The sequence below is a fragment of the Rattus norvegicus genome, chromosome 18 (genome assembly GCF_021556685.1).
Source record: "Rattus norvegicus strain SHRSP/BbbUtx chromosome 18, alternate assembly SHRSP_T2T, whole genome shotgun sequence".
In the NCBI taxonomy this organism is placed as follows: domain Eukaryota; kingdom Metazoa; phylum Chordata; class Mammalia; order Rodentia; family Muridae; genus Rattus; species Rattus norvegicus.
This window is the reverse complement of record NC_141551.1, coordinates 37,429,720-37,447,358: the sequence shown is the minus strand read 5'-3', so window position 1 is coordinate 37,447,358 and position 17,639 is coordinate 37,429,720.

Below are 17,639 nucleotides of genomic sequence, written 5' to 3'. Positions count from 1 at the left end.
GTGTGCCGAATCTGAGTAACATGGTGAATTCGGTTAGTTCCCAATAGGCCGCAGTAGTAATAAGTGGACTGTTCGGGATATAGAAAAATATTCACGAATGGAATCAAAATTTCTAGGCGAATTCAGTTAGTTCCCAATGCGACATGCTTGTATGAGTGTGCTTTTCTATATAATGCAACATTTTAAGGAACGGAATCTAAGTATCCTGGTGAATTCAGTAGGTTCGCAGTAGGATTCGCATGTAATAAGCTTGTTATTCAAGACAGAGCAACGTTTCAACGAACTGAAACACTGTTTCTCTGTGAATTCAGTTAGTTCCCAGTAGCAGGCTCTTGTACTATGTCTACTTCTAAAGATTTATCAAAATTTCCAGATCCGAATCTGAGTAACATGGTGAATTCAGTTAGTTCCCAATAGGCCGCAGTAGTAAGAAGAGGACTGTTCGGGATATAGAAAATTTACACGAATGGAATCAAAATTTCTAGGCGAATTCAGTGATTTCCCAATGGGACATGCTTGTATGAGTGTGCTTTTCTATATAATGCAACATTTTAAGGAACAGAATCTAAGTATCATGGTGAATTCAGTAGGTTCCCAATAGGATTCGCATGTAATAAGCTTGTTATTCAAGATAGAGCAAAGTTTCAACGAACTGAAACACTGTATCTCTGTGAATTCAGTTAGTTCCCAGTAGCAGGCTCTTGTACTATGTCTACTTCTAAAGATTTATCAAAATTTGGTGAGCCGAATCTGAGTAACATGGTGAATTCGGTTAGTTCCCAATAGGCCGCAGTAGTAATAAGTGGACTGTTCGGGATATAGAAAAATTTTCACGAATGGAATCAAAATTTCTAGGGGAATGCAGTGAGTTCCCAATGGGACATGATTGTATGACTGTGCTTTTCAATATAGAGCAACATTTTAAGGAACGGAATCTAAGTATCATGGTGAATTCAGTAGGTTCGCAATAGGATTCGCATGTAATAAGCTTGTTATTCAAGATAGAGCAACGTTTTAACGAGCTGAAACACTGTTTCTTTGTGAATTCAGTTAGTTCCCAGTAGCAGGCCCTTGTAATATGCGTACTTATAAAGATTTATCAAAATTTCCAGATCCGAATCTGAGTAACATGGTGAATTCAGTTAGTTCCCAATAGGCCGTAGTAGTATTAAGTGGACTGTTCGGGATATAGAAAATTTTCACGAATGGAATCAAAATTTCTAGGCGAATTCAGTGAGTTCCCAATGCGACATGCTTGTATGAGTGTGCTTTTCTATATAATGCAACATTTTAAGGAACGGAATCTAAGTATCATGGTGAATTCAGTAGGTTCCCAATAGGATTCGCATGTAATAAGCTTGTTATTCAAGATAGAGCAACGTTTCAACGAACTGAAACACTGTTTCTCTGTGAATTAAGTTAGTTCCCAGTAGCAGGCTCTTGTACTATGTCTACTTCTAAAGATTTATCAAAATTTCCAGATCCGAATCTGAGTAACATGGTGAATTCAGTTAGTTCCCAATAGGCCGCAGTAGTAAGAAGAGGACTGTTCGGGATATAGAAAATTTACACGAATGGAATCAAAATTTCTAGGCGAATTCAGTGAGTTCCCAATGGGACATGCTTGTTTGAGTGTGCTTTTCTATATAATGCAACATTTTAAGGAACGGAATCTAAGTATCATGGTGAATTCAGTAGGTTCCCAATAGGATTCGCATGTAATAAGCTTGTTATTCAAGATAGAGCAACGTTTCAACGAACTGAAACACTGTATCTCTGTGAATTCAGTTAGTTCCCAGTAGCAGGCTCTTGTACTATGTCTACTTCTAAAGAATTATCAAAATTTGGTGAGCCGAATCTGAGTAACATGGTGAATTCGGTTAGTTCACAATAGGCCGCAGTAGTAATAAGTGGACTGTTCGGGATATAGAAAAATTTTCACAAATGGAATCAAAATTTCTAGGGGAATGCAGTGAGTTCCCAATGGGACATGATTGTATCACTGTGCTTTTCAATATAGAGCAACATTTTAAGGAACGGAATCTAAGTATCATGGTGAATTCAGTAGGTTCCCAATAGGATTCGCATGTGATAAGCTTGTTATTCAAGATAGAGCAACGTTTTAACGAGCTGAAACACTGTTTCTTTGTGAATTCAGTTAGTTCCCAGTAGCAGGCCCTTGTAATATGCGTACTTCTATAGATTAATCAAAATTTTTGAGACGAATCTGAGTAACATGGTGAATTCGGTTAGTTCCCAATAGGCCGCAGTAGTAATAAGTGGACTGTTCGGGATATAGAAAAATTTTCACGAATGGAATCAAAATTTCTAGGGGAATTCAGTGAGTTCTCAATGGGACATGCTTCTATGAGTGTGCTTTTCAATATAGAGCAACATTTTAAGGAACGGAATCTAAGTATCATGGTGAATTCAGTAGGTTCGCAATTGGATTCGCATGTAATAAGCTTGTTATTCAAGGTACAGCAACGTTTCAACGAAGTGAAAAACTGTTTCTCTGTGAATTCAGTTAGTTCCCAGTAGTAGGCTCTTGTACTATGTCTACTTCTAAAGATTTATCAAAATTTGGAGAGCCGAATCTGAGTAACATTGTGAATTCGGTTAGTTCCCAATAGGCCGCAGTAGTAATAAGTGGACTGTTCGGGATATAGAAAAATTTTCACGAATGGAATCAAAATTTCTAGGCAAATTCAGTGAGTCCCCAATGGGACATGCTTGTATGAGTGTGCTTTTCAATATAGAGCAACGTTTTAAGGAACGGAATCTAAGTATCATGGTGATTGCAGTAGGTTCCCAATAGGATTCACAAGTAATAAGCTTGTTATTCAAGATAGAGCAACGTTTTAACGGACTGAAACAGTGTTCCTTTGTGAATTCAGTTAGTTCCCAGTAGCAGGCTCTTGTACTATGTCTACTTCTAAAGATTTATCAAAATTTGGTGAGCCGAATCTGAGTAACATGGTGAATTCGGTTAGTTCCCAATAGGCCGCAGTAGTAATAAGTGGACTGTTCGGGATATTGAAAAATTTCACGAATGGAATCAAAATTTCTAGGCGAATTCAGTGAGTTCCTAATGCGACATGCTTGTATGAGTGTGCTTTTCTATATAATGCAACATTTTAAGGAACGTAATCTAAGTATCCTGTTGAATTCAGTAGGTTCGCAGTAGGATTCACATGTAATAAGCTTGTTATTCAAGACAGAGCAACGTTTCAACGAACTGAAACACTGTTTCTCTGTGAATTCAGTTAGTTCCCAGTAGTAGGCTCTTGTACTATGTCTACTTCTAAAGATTTATCAAAATTTCCAGGTCCGAATCTGAGTAACATGGTGAATTCAGTTAGTTCCCAATAGGCCGCAGTAGTAAGAAGAGGACTGTTCCGGATATAGAAAATTTACATGAATGGAATCAAAATTTCTAGGCGAATTCAGTGAGTTCCAAATGGGACATGCTTGTATGAGTGTGCTTTTCTATATAATGCAACATTTTAAGGAACGGAATCTAAGTATCATGGTGAATTCAGTAGGTTCGCAATAGGATTCGCATGTATTAAGCTTGTTATTCAAGATAGAGCAAAGTTTCAACGAACTGAAACACTGTATCTCTGTGAATTCAGTTAGTTCCCAGTAGCAGGCTCTTGTACTATGTCTACTTCTAAAGATTTATCAAAATTTGGTGAGCCGAATCTGAGTAACATGGTGAATTCGGTTAGTTCCCAATAGGCCGCAGTAGTAAGAAGTGGACTGTTCGGGATATAGAAAAATTTTCACGAATGGAATCAAAATTTCTAGGGGAATGCAGTGAGTTCCCAATGACATGATTATATGACTGTGCTTTTCAATATAGAGCAACATTTTAAGGAACGGAATCTAAGTATCATGGTGAATTCAGTAGGTTCGCAATAGGATTCGCATGTAATAAGCGTGTTATTCAAGATAGAGCAACGTTTTAACGAGCTGAAACACTGTTTCTTTGTGAATTCAGTTAGTTCCCAGTAGCAGGCCCTTGTAATATGCGTACTTCTAAAGATTTATAAAAATTTTTGAGACGAATCTGAGTAACATGGTGAATTCGGTTAGTTCCCATGGGCCGCAGTAGTAATAAGTGGACTGTTCGGGATATAGAAAAATATTAACGAATGGAATCAAAATTTCTAGGCGAATTCAGTGAGTTCCCAATGGGACATGCTTGTATGAGTGTGCTTTTCAATATAGAGCAACATTTTAAGGAACGGAATCTAAGTATCATGGTGAATTCAGTAGGTTCGCAATAGGATTCGCATGTGATAAGCTTGTTATTCAAGATAGAGCAACGTTTTAACGAACTGAAACAGTGTTTCTTTGTGAATTCAGTTAGTTCCCATTAGCAGGCTCTTGGAATATGCGTACTTCTAAAGATTTATCAAAATTTGGTGACCCGAATCTGAGTAACATGGTTAATTCGGTTAGTTCCCAATAGGCCGCAGTAGTAATAAGTGGACTGTTCGGGATGTAGAAAATTTTCACGAATGGAATCAAAATTTCTAGGCGAATTAGTGAGTTCCCAATGCGACATGCTTGTATGAGTGTGCTTTTCTATATAATGCAACATTTTAAGGAACGGAATCTAAGTATCATGGTGAATTCAGTAGGTTCCCAATAGGATTCGCATGTAATAAGCTTGTTATTCAAGATAGAGCAACGTTTCCACGAACTGAAACACTGTTTCTCTGTGAATTAAGTTATTTCCCAGTAGCAGGCTCTTGTACTATGTCTACTTCTAAAGATTTATCAAAATTTCCAGATCCGAATCTGAGTAACATGGTGAATTCGGTTAGTTCCCAATAGGCCGCAGTAGTAAGAAGTGGACTGTTTGGGATATAGAAAATTTACACGAATGGAATCAAAATTTCTAGGCGAATTCAGTAGGTTCCCAATGCGACAGGCTTGTATGAGTGTGCTTTTCTATATAATGCAAAATTTTAAGGAACAGAATCTAAGTATCATGGTGAATTCAGTAGTTTCCCAATAGGATTCGCATGAAATAAGCTTGTTATTCAAGATAGAGCAACGTTTCAACGAACTGAAACACTGTATCTCTGTGAATTCAGTTAGTTCCCAGTAGCAGGCTCTTGTACTATGTCCACTTCTAAAGATTTATCAAAATTTGGTGAGCCGAATCTGAGTAACATGGTGAATTCGGTTAGTTCCCAATAGGCCGCAGTAGTAATAAGTGGACTGTTCGGGATACAGAAAAATTTTCACGAATGGAATCAAAATTTCTAGGGGAATGCAGTGAGTTCCCAATGGGACATGATTGTATGACTGTGCTTTTCAATATAGAGCAACATTTTAAGGAACGGAATCTAAGTATCATGGTGAATTCAGTAGGTTCCCAATAGGATTCGCATGTGATAAGCTTGTTATTCAAGATAGAGCAACGTTTTAACGAACTGAAAGACTGTTTCTTTGTGAATTCAGTTAGTTCCCAGTAGCAGGCCCTTGTAATATGAATACTTCTATAGATTAATCAAAATTTTTGAGACGAATCTGAGTAACATGGTGAATTCGGTTAGTTCCCAATAGGCCGCAGTAGTAATAAGTGGACTGTTCGGGATATAGAAAAATATTCAAGAATGGAATAAAATTTCTAGGCGAATTCAGTGAGTTCCCAATGGGACATGCTTGTATCAGTGTGGTTTTCAATATAGAGCAACATTTTAAGGAACGGAATCTAAGTATCCTGGTGAATTCAGTAGGTTCGCAATAGGATTCGCATGTAATAAGCTTGGTATTAAAGATAGAGCAACGTTTTAACGAACTGAAACACTGTTTCTGTTTGAATTCAGTTAGTTCCCAGTAGTAGGCACTTGTACTATGTCTACTTCTAAAGATTAATCAAAATTTCCGGATCCGAATCTGAGTAACGTGGTGAATTCGGTTAGTTCCCAATAGGCCGCAGTAGTAATAAGTGGACTCTTCGGGATATAGAAATATTTTCACGAATGGAATCAAAATTTCTAGGCGAATTGAGTGAGCTCCCTATGGGACATGCTTGTATGAGTGTGCTTTTCAATATAGAGCAACATTTTAAGGAACGGAATCAACGTATCATGGTGAATTCAGTAGGTTCCCAATAGGATTCGCATGTGATAAGCTTGTTATTCAAGATAGAGCAACGTTTTAATGAACTGAAACAGTGTTTCTCTGTGAATTCAGTTAGTTCCCAGTAGCACGCTCTTGTAATATGCGTACTTCTAAAGATTTATCAAAATTTGCTGAATCGAATCTGAGTAACATGGTGAATTCGGTTAGATCCCAATAGGCCGCTGAAGTAATAAGTGGACTGTTCGGGATATTGAAAACTTTCACGAATGGGATCAAAATTTCTAGGCGAATTCAGTGAGTTCCCAATGGGACATGCTTGTATGAGTGTGCTTTTCAATATAGAGCAACATTTTAAGGAACAGAATCTAAGTATCATGGTGAATTCAGTAGGTTCGCAATAGGATTCGCATGTAATAAGCTTGTTATTCAAGATAGAGCAACGTTTCAACGAACTGAAACACTGTTTCTCTGTGAATTCAGTTAGTTCCCAGTAGTAGGTTCTTGTACTATGTCTACTTCTAAAGACTTATGAAAATTTGGTGAGCCGAATCTGAGTAACGTGGTGAATTCGGTTAGTTCCCAATAGGCCGCAGTAGTAATAAGTGGACTGTTCGGGATATAGAAAAATATTCACGAATGGAATCAAAATTTCTAGGCGAATTGAGTGAGTTCCCAATGGGACATGCTTGTATGAGTGTGCTTTTCAATATAGAGCAACATTTTAAGGAACGGAATCTAAGTATCATGGTGAATTCAGGAGGTTCCCAATAGGATTCTGATGTAATAAGCTTGCTATTCAAGATAGAGCAACGTTTTAACGAACTGAAGCACTGTTTCTTTGTGAATTCAGTTAGATCCCATTAGCAGGCTCTTGTAATATGCGTACTTCTAAAATTTATCAAAATTTGGTGAGCCGAATCTGAATAACATGGTGAATTGGGTTAGTTCCCAATAGGCTGCAGTAGTATTAAGTGGACTATTCAAGATATAAAAAATTTTCATGAATGGAATCAAAATTTCTAGGCGAATTCAGTGAGTTCCCAATGGGACATGCTTGTATGAGTGTGCTTTTCAATATAGAGCAACATTTTAAGGAACGGAATCTAAGTATCATGGTGAATTCAGTAGGTTCCCAATAGGATTCTCATGTAATAAGCTTGTTATTCAAGATAGAGCAATGTTATAAAGAACCGAAACACTGTTTCTTTGTGAATTCAGTTATTTCCCAGTAGCAGGCTGTTGTAATATGCGTACTTCTAAAGATTTATCAAAATTTGGTGAGACGAATCTGAGTAACATGGTGAATTCGCTTAGTTCCCAATAGGCCGCAGTAGTAATAAGTGGACTCTTCGGGATATAGAAAAATTTTCACGAATGGAATCAAAATTTCTAGGGGTTATTCAGTGAGTTCCCAATGGGACATGCTTCTATGAGTGTGCTTTTCAATATAGAGCAACATTTTAAGGAACAGAATCTAAGTATCATGGTGAATTCAGTAGGTTCGCAATAGGATTCGATGTAATAAGCTTGTTATTCATTGGGCAACGTTTCAACGAAATGAAACACTGTTTCTCTGTGAATTCAGTTAGTTCCCAGTAGTAGGCTCTTGTACTATGTCTACTTCTAAAGATTAATCAAAATTTCCGGATCCGAATTTGAGTAACATGGTGAATTCGGTTAGTTCCGAATAGGCCGCAGTAGTAATAAGTGGACTGTGCGGGATATAGAAAATTTACACGAATGGAATCAAAATTTCTAGGCAAATTCACTGAGTTCCCAATGGGACATGCTTGTATGAGTGTGCTTTTCTATATAGTGCAACATTTAAGGAAAGGAATCTAAGTATCATGGTGAATTCAGTAGGTTCCCAATAGGATTCGCATGTAATAAGCTTGTTATTCAAGATAGAGCTACGTTTCAACGAACTGAATCACTGTATCTCTGTGAATTCAGTTAGTTCCCAGTAGCAGGCTCTTGTACTATGCCTACTTCTAAAGATTTATCAAAATTTGGTGAGCCGAATCTAAGTAACATGGTGAATTCGGTTAGTTCCCAATAGGCCGCAGTAGTAATAAGTGGACTGTTCGGGATATAGAAAAATTTTCACGAATGGAATCAAAATATCTAGGCGAATTCAGTGAGTTCCCAATGGGACTTGCTTGTATGAGTGTGCTTTTCAATATAGAGCAACGTTTTAAGGAACGGAATCTAAGTATCATGTTGATTTCAGTAGGTTCCCAATAGGATTCGCATGTAATAAGCTTGTTATTCAAGATAGAGCAACGTTTTAATGAATTGAAAAAGTGTTTCTTTTTGAATTGAGTTAGTTCCAGTAGCAGGCTCTTGGAATATCCGTACTTCTAAAGATTTATCAAAATTTGGTGAGACGAATCTGAGTAACATGGTGAATTCGGTTAGTTCCCAATAGGCCGCAGTAGTAATAAGTGGACTGTTCGGGATATAGAAAAATATTCACGAATGGAATCAAAATTTCTAGGCAAATTCAGTGAGTTCCCAATGGGACATGCTTGTATGAGTGTGCTTTTCATTATAGAGCAACATTTTAAGGAACGGAATCTAAGTATCATGGTGAATTCAGTAGGTTCCCAATAGGATTCTCATGTAATAAACTTGTTATTCAAGATAGAGCAACGTTTTAACGAACTGAAACACTGTTTCTCTGTGAATTCAGTTAGTTCCCAGTAGTAGGCTCTTGTACTATGTCTACTTCTAAAGATTTATCTAAATTTCCGGATCCGAATCTGAGTAACATGGTGAATTCGGTTAGTTCCCAATTGGCCGCAGTAGTAATAAGTGGACTGTTCGGGATCTAGAAAATTTACACGAATGGAATCAAAATTTCTAGGCGAATTCATTGAGTTCCCAATCGGACATGCTTGTATGAGTGTGCTTTTCTATATAATGCAACATTTTAAGGAACGGAATCTAAGTATCATGGTGAATTCAGTAGGTTCCCAATAGGATTCGGATGTAATAAGCTTGTTTTTCAAGATAGAGCAACGTTTCAACGAACTGAAACACTGTATCTCTGTGAATTCAGTTAGTCCCAGTAGCAGGCTCTTATGCTATGTCTACTTCTAAAGATTTATCAAAATTTGGTGAGCCGAATCTGAGTAACATGGTGAATTCGGTTAGTTCCCAATAGGCCGCAGTAGTAAAAAGTGGACTGTTCGGGATATAGAAAAATATTCACGAATGGAATCAAAATTTCTAGGCGAATTCAGTGAGTTCCCAATGGGACATGCTTGTATGAGTGTGCTTTTCATTATAGAGCAACATTTTAAGGAACGGAATCTAAGTATCATGGTGAATTCAGTAGGTTCCCAATAGGATTCTCATGGAATAAGCTTGTTATTCAAGATAGAGCAACGTTTTAACGAACTGAAACACTGTTACTCTGTGAATTCAGTTAGTTCCCAGTGTCAGTCTCTTGTACTATGTCTACTTCTAAAGATTTATCAAAATTTGGTGAGCCTAATCTGAGTAACATGGTGAATTCGCTTACTTCCCAATAGGCCGCAGTAGTAATAAGTGGACTGTTCGGGATATAAAAAAATATTCAAGAATGGAATCAAAATTTCTAGGCGAATTCAGTGAGTTCCCAATGGGACATGCTTGTATGAGTGTGGTTTTCAATATAGAGCAACATTTTAAGGAACGGAATCTAAGTATCATGGTGAATTCAGTAGGTTCCCAATAGGATTCGCATGTGATTAGCTTGTTATTCAAGATAGAGCAACGTTTCAACGAACTGAAACACTGTTTCTATGTGAATTCAGTTAGTTCCCAGTAGCAGGCTCTTGTACTATGCCTACTTCTAAAGATTTATCAAAATTTGGTGAGCTGAATCTGAGTAACATGGTGAATTCGGTTAGTTCCCAATAGGCCGCAGTAATATTAAGTGGACTGTTCGAGATATAGAAAAATTTTCACGAATGGCATCAAAATTTCTAGGCGAATTCAGTGAGTTCCCAATGGCACATGCTTGTATGAGTGTGCTTTTCAATATAGAGCAACATTTTAAGGAACGGAATCTAAGTATCATGTTGATTTCAGTAGGTTCCCAATAGGATTCTCATGTAATAAGCTTGTTATTCAAGATAGAGCAATGTTATAAAGAACCGAAACACTGTTTCTTTGTGAATTCAGTTATTTCCCAGTAGCAGGCTGTTGTAATATGCGTACTTCTAAAGATTTATCAAAATTTGTTGAGACGAATCTGAGTAACATGGTGAATTCGCTTAGTTCCCAATAGGCCGCAGTAGTAATAAGTGGACTCTTCGGGATATAGAAAAATTTTCACGAATGGAATCAAAATTTCTAGGGGTTATTCAGCGAGTTCCCAATGGGACATGCTTCTATGAGTGTGCTTTTCAATATAGAGCAACATTTTAAGGAACAGAATCTAAGTATCATGGTGAATTCAGTAGGTTCGCAATAGGATTCGCATGTAATAAGCTTGTTATTCATTGGGCAACGTTTCAACGAAATGAAACACTGTTTCTCTGTGAATTCAGTTAGTTCCCAGTAGTAGGCTCTTGTACTATGTCTACTTCTAAAGATTAATCAAAATTTCCGGATCCGAATTTGAGTAACATGGTGAATTCGGTTAGTTCCGAATAGGCCGCAGTAGTAATAAGTGGACTGTGCGGGATATAGAAAATTTACACGAATGGAATCAAAATTTCTAGGCAAATTCAGTGAGTTCCCAATGGGACATGCTTGTATGAGTGTGCTTTTCTATATAGTGCAACATTTAAGGAAAGGAATCTAAGTATCATGGTGAATTCAGTAGGTTCCCAATAGGATTCGCATGTAATAAGCTTGTTATTCAAGATAGAGCTACGTTTCAACGAACTGAAACGCTGTATCTCTGTGAATTCAGTTAGTTCCCAGTAGCAGGCTCTTGTACTATGCCTACTTCTAAAGATTTATCAAAATTTGGTGAGCCGAATCTAAGTAACATGGTGAATTCGGTTAGTTCCCAATAGGCCGCAGTAGTAATAAGTGGACTGTTCGGGATATAGAAAAATTTTCACGAATGGAATCAAAATTTCTAGGCGAATTCAGTGAGTTCCCAATGGGACATGCTTGTATGAGTGTGCTTTCTATATAAGGCAACATTTTAAGGAAAGGAATCTAAGTATCATGGTGAATTCAGTAGGTTCCCAATAGGATTCGCATGTAATAAGCTTGTTATTCAAGATAGAGCAACGTTTCAACGAACTGAAACACTGTATCTCTGTGAATTCAGTTAGTTCCCAGTAGCAGGCTCTTGTACTATGTCTACTTCTAAAGATTTATCAAAATTTGGTGAGCCGAATCTGAGTAACATAGTGAATTCGGTTAGTTCCCTATAGGCCGCAGTAGTAATAAGTGGACTGTTCGGGATATAGAAAAATTTTCACGAATGGAATCAAAATATCTAGGCGAATTCAGTGAGTTCCCAATGGGACTTGCTTGTATGAGTGTGCTTTTCAATATAGAGCAACGTTTTAAGGAACGGAATCTAAGTATCATGTTGATTTCAGTAGGTTCCCAATAGGATTCGCATGTAATAAGCTTGTTATTCAAGATAGAGCAACGTTTTAATGAATTGAAAAAGTGTTTCTTTTTGAACTGAGTTAGTTCCAGTAGCAGGCTCTTGGAATATCCGTACTTCTAAAGATTTATCAAAATTTGGTGAGACGAATCTGAGTAACATGGTGAATTCGGTTAGTTCCCAATAGGCCGCAGTAGTAATAAGTGGACTGTTCGGGATATAGAAAAATATTCACGAATGGAATCAAAATTTCTAGGCAAATTCAGTGAGTTCCCAATGGGACATGCTTGTATGAGTGTGCTTTTCATTATAGAGCAACATTTTAAGGAACGGAATCTAAGTATCATGGTGAATTCAGTAGGTTCCCAATAGGATTCTCATGTAATAAACTTGTTATTCAAGATAGAGCAACGTTTTAACGAACTGAAACACTGTTTCTCTGTGAATTCAGTTAGTTCCCAGTAGTAGGCTCTTGTACTATGTCTACTTCTAAAGATTTATCTAAATTTCCGGATCCGAATCTGAGTAACATGGTGAATTCGGTTAGTTCCCAATTGGCCGCAGTAGTAATAAGTGGACTGTTCGGGATCTAGAAAATTTACACGAATGGAATCAAAATTTCTAGGCGAATTCATTGAGTTCCCAATCGGACATGCTTGTATGAGTGTGCTTTTCTATATAATGCAACATTTTAAGGAACGGAATCTAAGTATCATGGTGAATTCAGTAGGTTCCCAATAGGATTCGGATGTAATAAGCTTGTTTTTCAAGAAAGAGCAACGTTTCAACGAACTGAAACACTGTATCTCTGTGAATTCAGTTAGTTCCCAGTAGCAGGCTCTTATGCTATGTCTACTTCTAAAGATTTATCAAAATTTGGTGAGCCGAATCTGAGTAACATGGTGAATTCGGTTAGTTCCCAATAGGCCGCAGTAGTAAAAAGTGGACTGTTCGGGATATAGAAAAATATTCACGAATGGAATCAAAATTTCTAGGCGAATTCAGTGAGTTCCCAATGGGACATGCTTGTATGAGTGTGCTTTTCATTATAGAGCAACATTTTAAGGAACGGAATCTAAGTATCATGGTGAATTCAGTAGGTTCCCAATAGGATTCTCATGGAATAAGCTTGTTATTCAAGATAGAGCAACGTTTTAACGAACTGAAACACTGTTACTCTGTGAATTCAGTTAGTTCCCAGTGTCAGTCTCTTGTACTATGTCTACTTCTAAAGATTTATCAAAATTTGGTGAGCCGAATCTGAGTAACATGGTGAATTCGCTTACTTCCCAATAGGCCGCAGTAGTAATAAGTGGACTGTTCGGGATATAAAAAAATATTCAAGAATGGAATCAAAATTTCTAGGCGAATTCAGTGAGTTCCCAATGGGACATGCTTGTATGAGTGTGGTTTTCAATATAGAGCAACATTTTAAGGAACGGAATCTAAGTATCATGGTGAATTCAGTAGGTTCCCGATAGGATTCGCATGTGATTAGCTTGTTATTCAAGATAGAGCAACGTTTCAACGAACTGAAACACTGTTTCTATGTGAATTCAGTTAGTTCCCAGTAGCAGGCTCTTGTACTATGCCTACTTCTAAAGATTTATCAAAATTTGGTGAGCTGAATCTGAGTAACATGGTGAATTCGGTTAGTTCCCAATAGGCCGCAGTAATATTAAGTGGACTGTTCGAGATATAGAAAAATTTTCACGAATGGCATCAAAATTTCTAGGCGAATTCAGTTAGTTCCCAATGGGACATGCTTGTAGGAGTGTCCTTTTAATATAGAGCAACATATTAAGGAACGGAATCTAAGTATCATGGTGAATTCAGGAGGTTCCCAATAGGATTCTGATGTAATAAGCTTGTTATTCAAGATAGAGCAACGTTTTAACGAACTGAAACACTGTTTCTTTGTGAATTCAGTTAGATCCCATTAGCAGGCTCTTGTAATATGCGTACTTCTAAAATTTATCAAAATTTGGTGAGCCGAATCTGAATAACATGGTGAATTGGGTTAGTTCCCAATAGGCCGCAGTAGTATTAAGTGGACTATTCAAGATATAAAAAATTTTCATGAATGCAATCAAAATTTCTAGGCGAATTCAGTGAGTTCCCAATGGGACATGCTTGTATGAGTGTGCTTTTCAATATAGAGCAACATTTTAAGGAACGGAATCTAAGTATCATGGTGAATTCAGTAGGTTCCCAATAGGATTCGCATGTAATAAGATTGTTATTCAAGATGGAGCAACGTTTTAACGACTAAAACAGTGTTTCTTTGTGAATACAGTTAGTTCCCAGTAGCAGGCTCTTGTAATATGCGTACTTCTAAAGATTTATCAAAATTTGGTGAGCTGAATCTGAGTAACATGGTGAATTCGGTTAGTTCCCACAGGCCGCAGTAGTATTAAGTGGACTGTTTGAGATATAGAAAAATTTTCACGAATGGAATCAAAATTTCTAGGGGAATGCAGTGAGTTTCCAATGGGACATGATTGTATGACTGTGCTTTTCAATATAGAGCAACATTTTAAGGAACGGAATCTAAGTATCATGGTGAATTCAGTAGATTCCCAATAGGATTCTGATGTAATAAGCTTGTTATTCAAGATAGAGCAATGTTTTAACGAACTGAAACACTGTTTCTTTGTGAATATAGTTAGTTCCCAGTAGCAGGCTATTGTAATATGCGTACTTCTAAAGATTTATCAAAATTTGGTGAGCCGAATCTGAGTAACATGATGAATTCGGTTAGTTCCCAATAGGCCGCAGTAGTAATAAGTGGACTGTTCGGGATATAGAAAAATATTCACGAATGGAATCAAAATTTCTAGGCGAATTCAGTGAGTTCCCAATGGGACATGGTTGTATGAGTGTGCTTTTCAATATATAACAACATTTTAAGGAACGGAATCTAAGTATCATGGTGAATTCAGTAGGTTCCCAATAGGATTCTGATGTAATAAGCTTGTTGTTCAAGATAGAGCAACGTTTTAACGAACTGAATCACTGTTTCTTTGTGAATTCAGTTAGTTCCCATTAGCAGCCTCTTGTAATATGCGTACTTCTAAAGATTGATCAAAATTTGGTGAGCCAAATCTGAGTAACATGGTGAATGGAGTTAGTTCCCAATAGGCCGCAGTAGTATTGAGTGGACTGTTCGAGATATAGAAAAAATTTCACGAATGGAATCAAAATTTCTAGGCGAATTCCGTAAGTTCTCAATGGGACATGCTTGTAGGAGTGTGCTTTTCAATATAGAGCAACATTTTACGAACGTAATCTAAGTATCATGGTGAATTCAGTAGGTTCCCAATAGGATTCCCATGTAATAAGATTGTTATTCAAAATAGAGCAACGTTTTAACGATCTGAAACACTGTTTCTCTGTGAAATCAGTTAGTTCCCAGTAGCAGGCTCTTGTAATATGCGTACTTCTAAAGATTTATCAAAATTTGGTGAGCCGAATCTGAGTAACATGGTGAATTGGATTAGTTCCCAATAGGCCGCAGTAGTATTAAGCGGACTGTTCGAGATATAGAAAAATTTTCACGCATGGAATCAAAATTTCTAGGCGAATTCAGTGAGTTGCCAATGGGACATGCTTGTATGAGTGTGCTTTTCAATATATAACAACATGTTAAGGAACGGAATCTAAGTATCATGGTGAATTCAGTAGGTTCCCAATAGGATTCTGATGTAATAAGGTTGTTATTCAAGATAGAGCAACGTTTTAACGAACTGAAACACTATTTCTATGTGAATTCAGTTAGTTCCCAGTAGCAGGCTCTTGTACTATGTATACTTCTAAAGATTTATCAAAATTTGGTGAGCCGTATCTGAGTAACATGGTGAATTCGGTTAGTTCCCAATAGGCCGCAGTAATATTAAGTGGACTGTTCGAGATATAGAAAAATTTTCACGAATGGCATCAAAATTTCTAGGCGAATTCAGTTAGTTCCCAATGGGACATGCTTGTAGGAGTGTCCTTTTAATATAGAGCAACATATTAAGGAACGGAATCTAAGTATCATGGTGAATTCAGGAGGTTCCGAATAGGATTCTGATGTAATAAGCTTGTTATTCAAGATAGAGCAACGTTTTAACGAACTGAAACACTGTTTCTTTGTTAATTCAGTTAGATCCCATTAGCAGGCTCTTGTAATATGCGTACTTCTAAAATTTATCAAAATTTGGTGAGCCGAATCTGAATAACATGGTGAATTGGGTTAGTTCCCAATAGGCCGCAGTAGTATTAAGTGGACTATTCAAGATATAAAAAATTTTCATGAATGGAATCAAAATTTCTAGGCGAATTCAGTGAGTTCCCAATGGGACATGCTTGTATGAGTGTGCTTTTCAATATAGAGCAACATTTTAAGGAACGGAATCTAAGTATCATGGTGAATTCAGTAGGTTCCCAATAGGATTCGCATGTAATAAGATTGTTATTCAAGATGGAACAACGTTTTAACGACTAAAACAGTGTTTCTTTGTGAATACAGTTAGTTCCCAGTAGCAGGCTCTTGTAATATGCGTACTTCTAAAGATTTATCAAAATTTGGTGAGCTGAATCTGAGTAACATGTTGAATTCGGTTAGTTCCCACAGGCCGCAGTAGTATTAAGTGGACTGTTTGAGATATAGAAAAATTTACACGAATGGAATCAAAATTTCTAGGGGAATGCAGTGAGTTTCCAATGGGACATGATTGTATGACTGTGCTTTTCAATATAGAGCAACATTTTAAGGAACGGAATCTAAGTATCATGGTGAATTCAGTAGATTCCCAGTAGGATTCTGATGTAATAAGCTTGTTATTCATGATAGAGTAACGTTTTAACGAACTGAAACACTGTTTCTTTGTGAATATAGTTCGTTCCCAGTAGCAGGCTCTTGTAATATGCGTCCTTCTAAAGATTTATCAAAATTTGGTGAGCCGAATCTGAGTAACATGATGAATTCGGTTAGTTCCCAATAGGCCGCAGTAGTAATAAGTGGACTGTTCGGGATATAGAAAAATATTCACGAATGGAATCAAAATTTCTAGGTGAATTCAGTGAGTTCCCAATGGGACATGGTTGTATGAGTGTGCATTTCAATATATAACAACATTTTAAGGAACGGAATCTAAGAATCATGGTGAATTCAGTAGGTTCCCAATAGGATTCTGATGTAATAAGCTTGTTGTTCAAGATAGAGCAACGTTTTAACGAACTGAAACACTGTTTCTTTGTGAATACAGTTAGTTCCCAGTAGCAGGCTCTTGTCCTATGTCTACTTCTAAAGATTTATCAAAATTTGGTGTGCCGAATCTGAGTAACATGGTGAATTAGGTCAGTTCCCAATCGGCCGCAGTAGTATTGAGTGGACTGTTCGAGATATAGAAAAATTTTCACGAATGGCATCAAAATTTCTAGGCGAATTCAGTTAGTTCCCAATGGGACATGCTTGTAGGAGTGTCCTTTTAATATAGAGCAACATATTAAGGAACGGAATCTAAGTATCATGGTGAATTCAGGAGGTTCCCAATAGGATTCTGATGTAATAAGCTTGTTATTCAAGATAGAGCAACGTTTTAACGAACTGAAACACTGTTTCTTTGTGAATTCAGTTAGATCCCATTAGCAGGCTCTTGTAATATGCGTACTTCTAAAGATTTATCAAAATTTGGTGAGCCGAATCTGAGTAACATGGTGAATTCGGTTAGTTCCCAATAGGCCGCAGTAGTATTAAGTGGACTATTCAAGATATAAAAAATTTTCATGAATGGAATCAAAATTTCTAGGCGAATTCAGTGAGTTCCCAATGGGACATGCTTGTATGAGTGTGCTTTTCACTATAGAGCAACATTTTAAGGAACGGAATCTAAGTATCATGGTGAATTCAGTAGGTTCCCAATAGGATTCGCATGTAATAAGATTGTTATTCAAGATGGAGCAACGTTTTAACGACTAAGACAGTGTT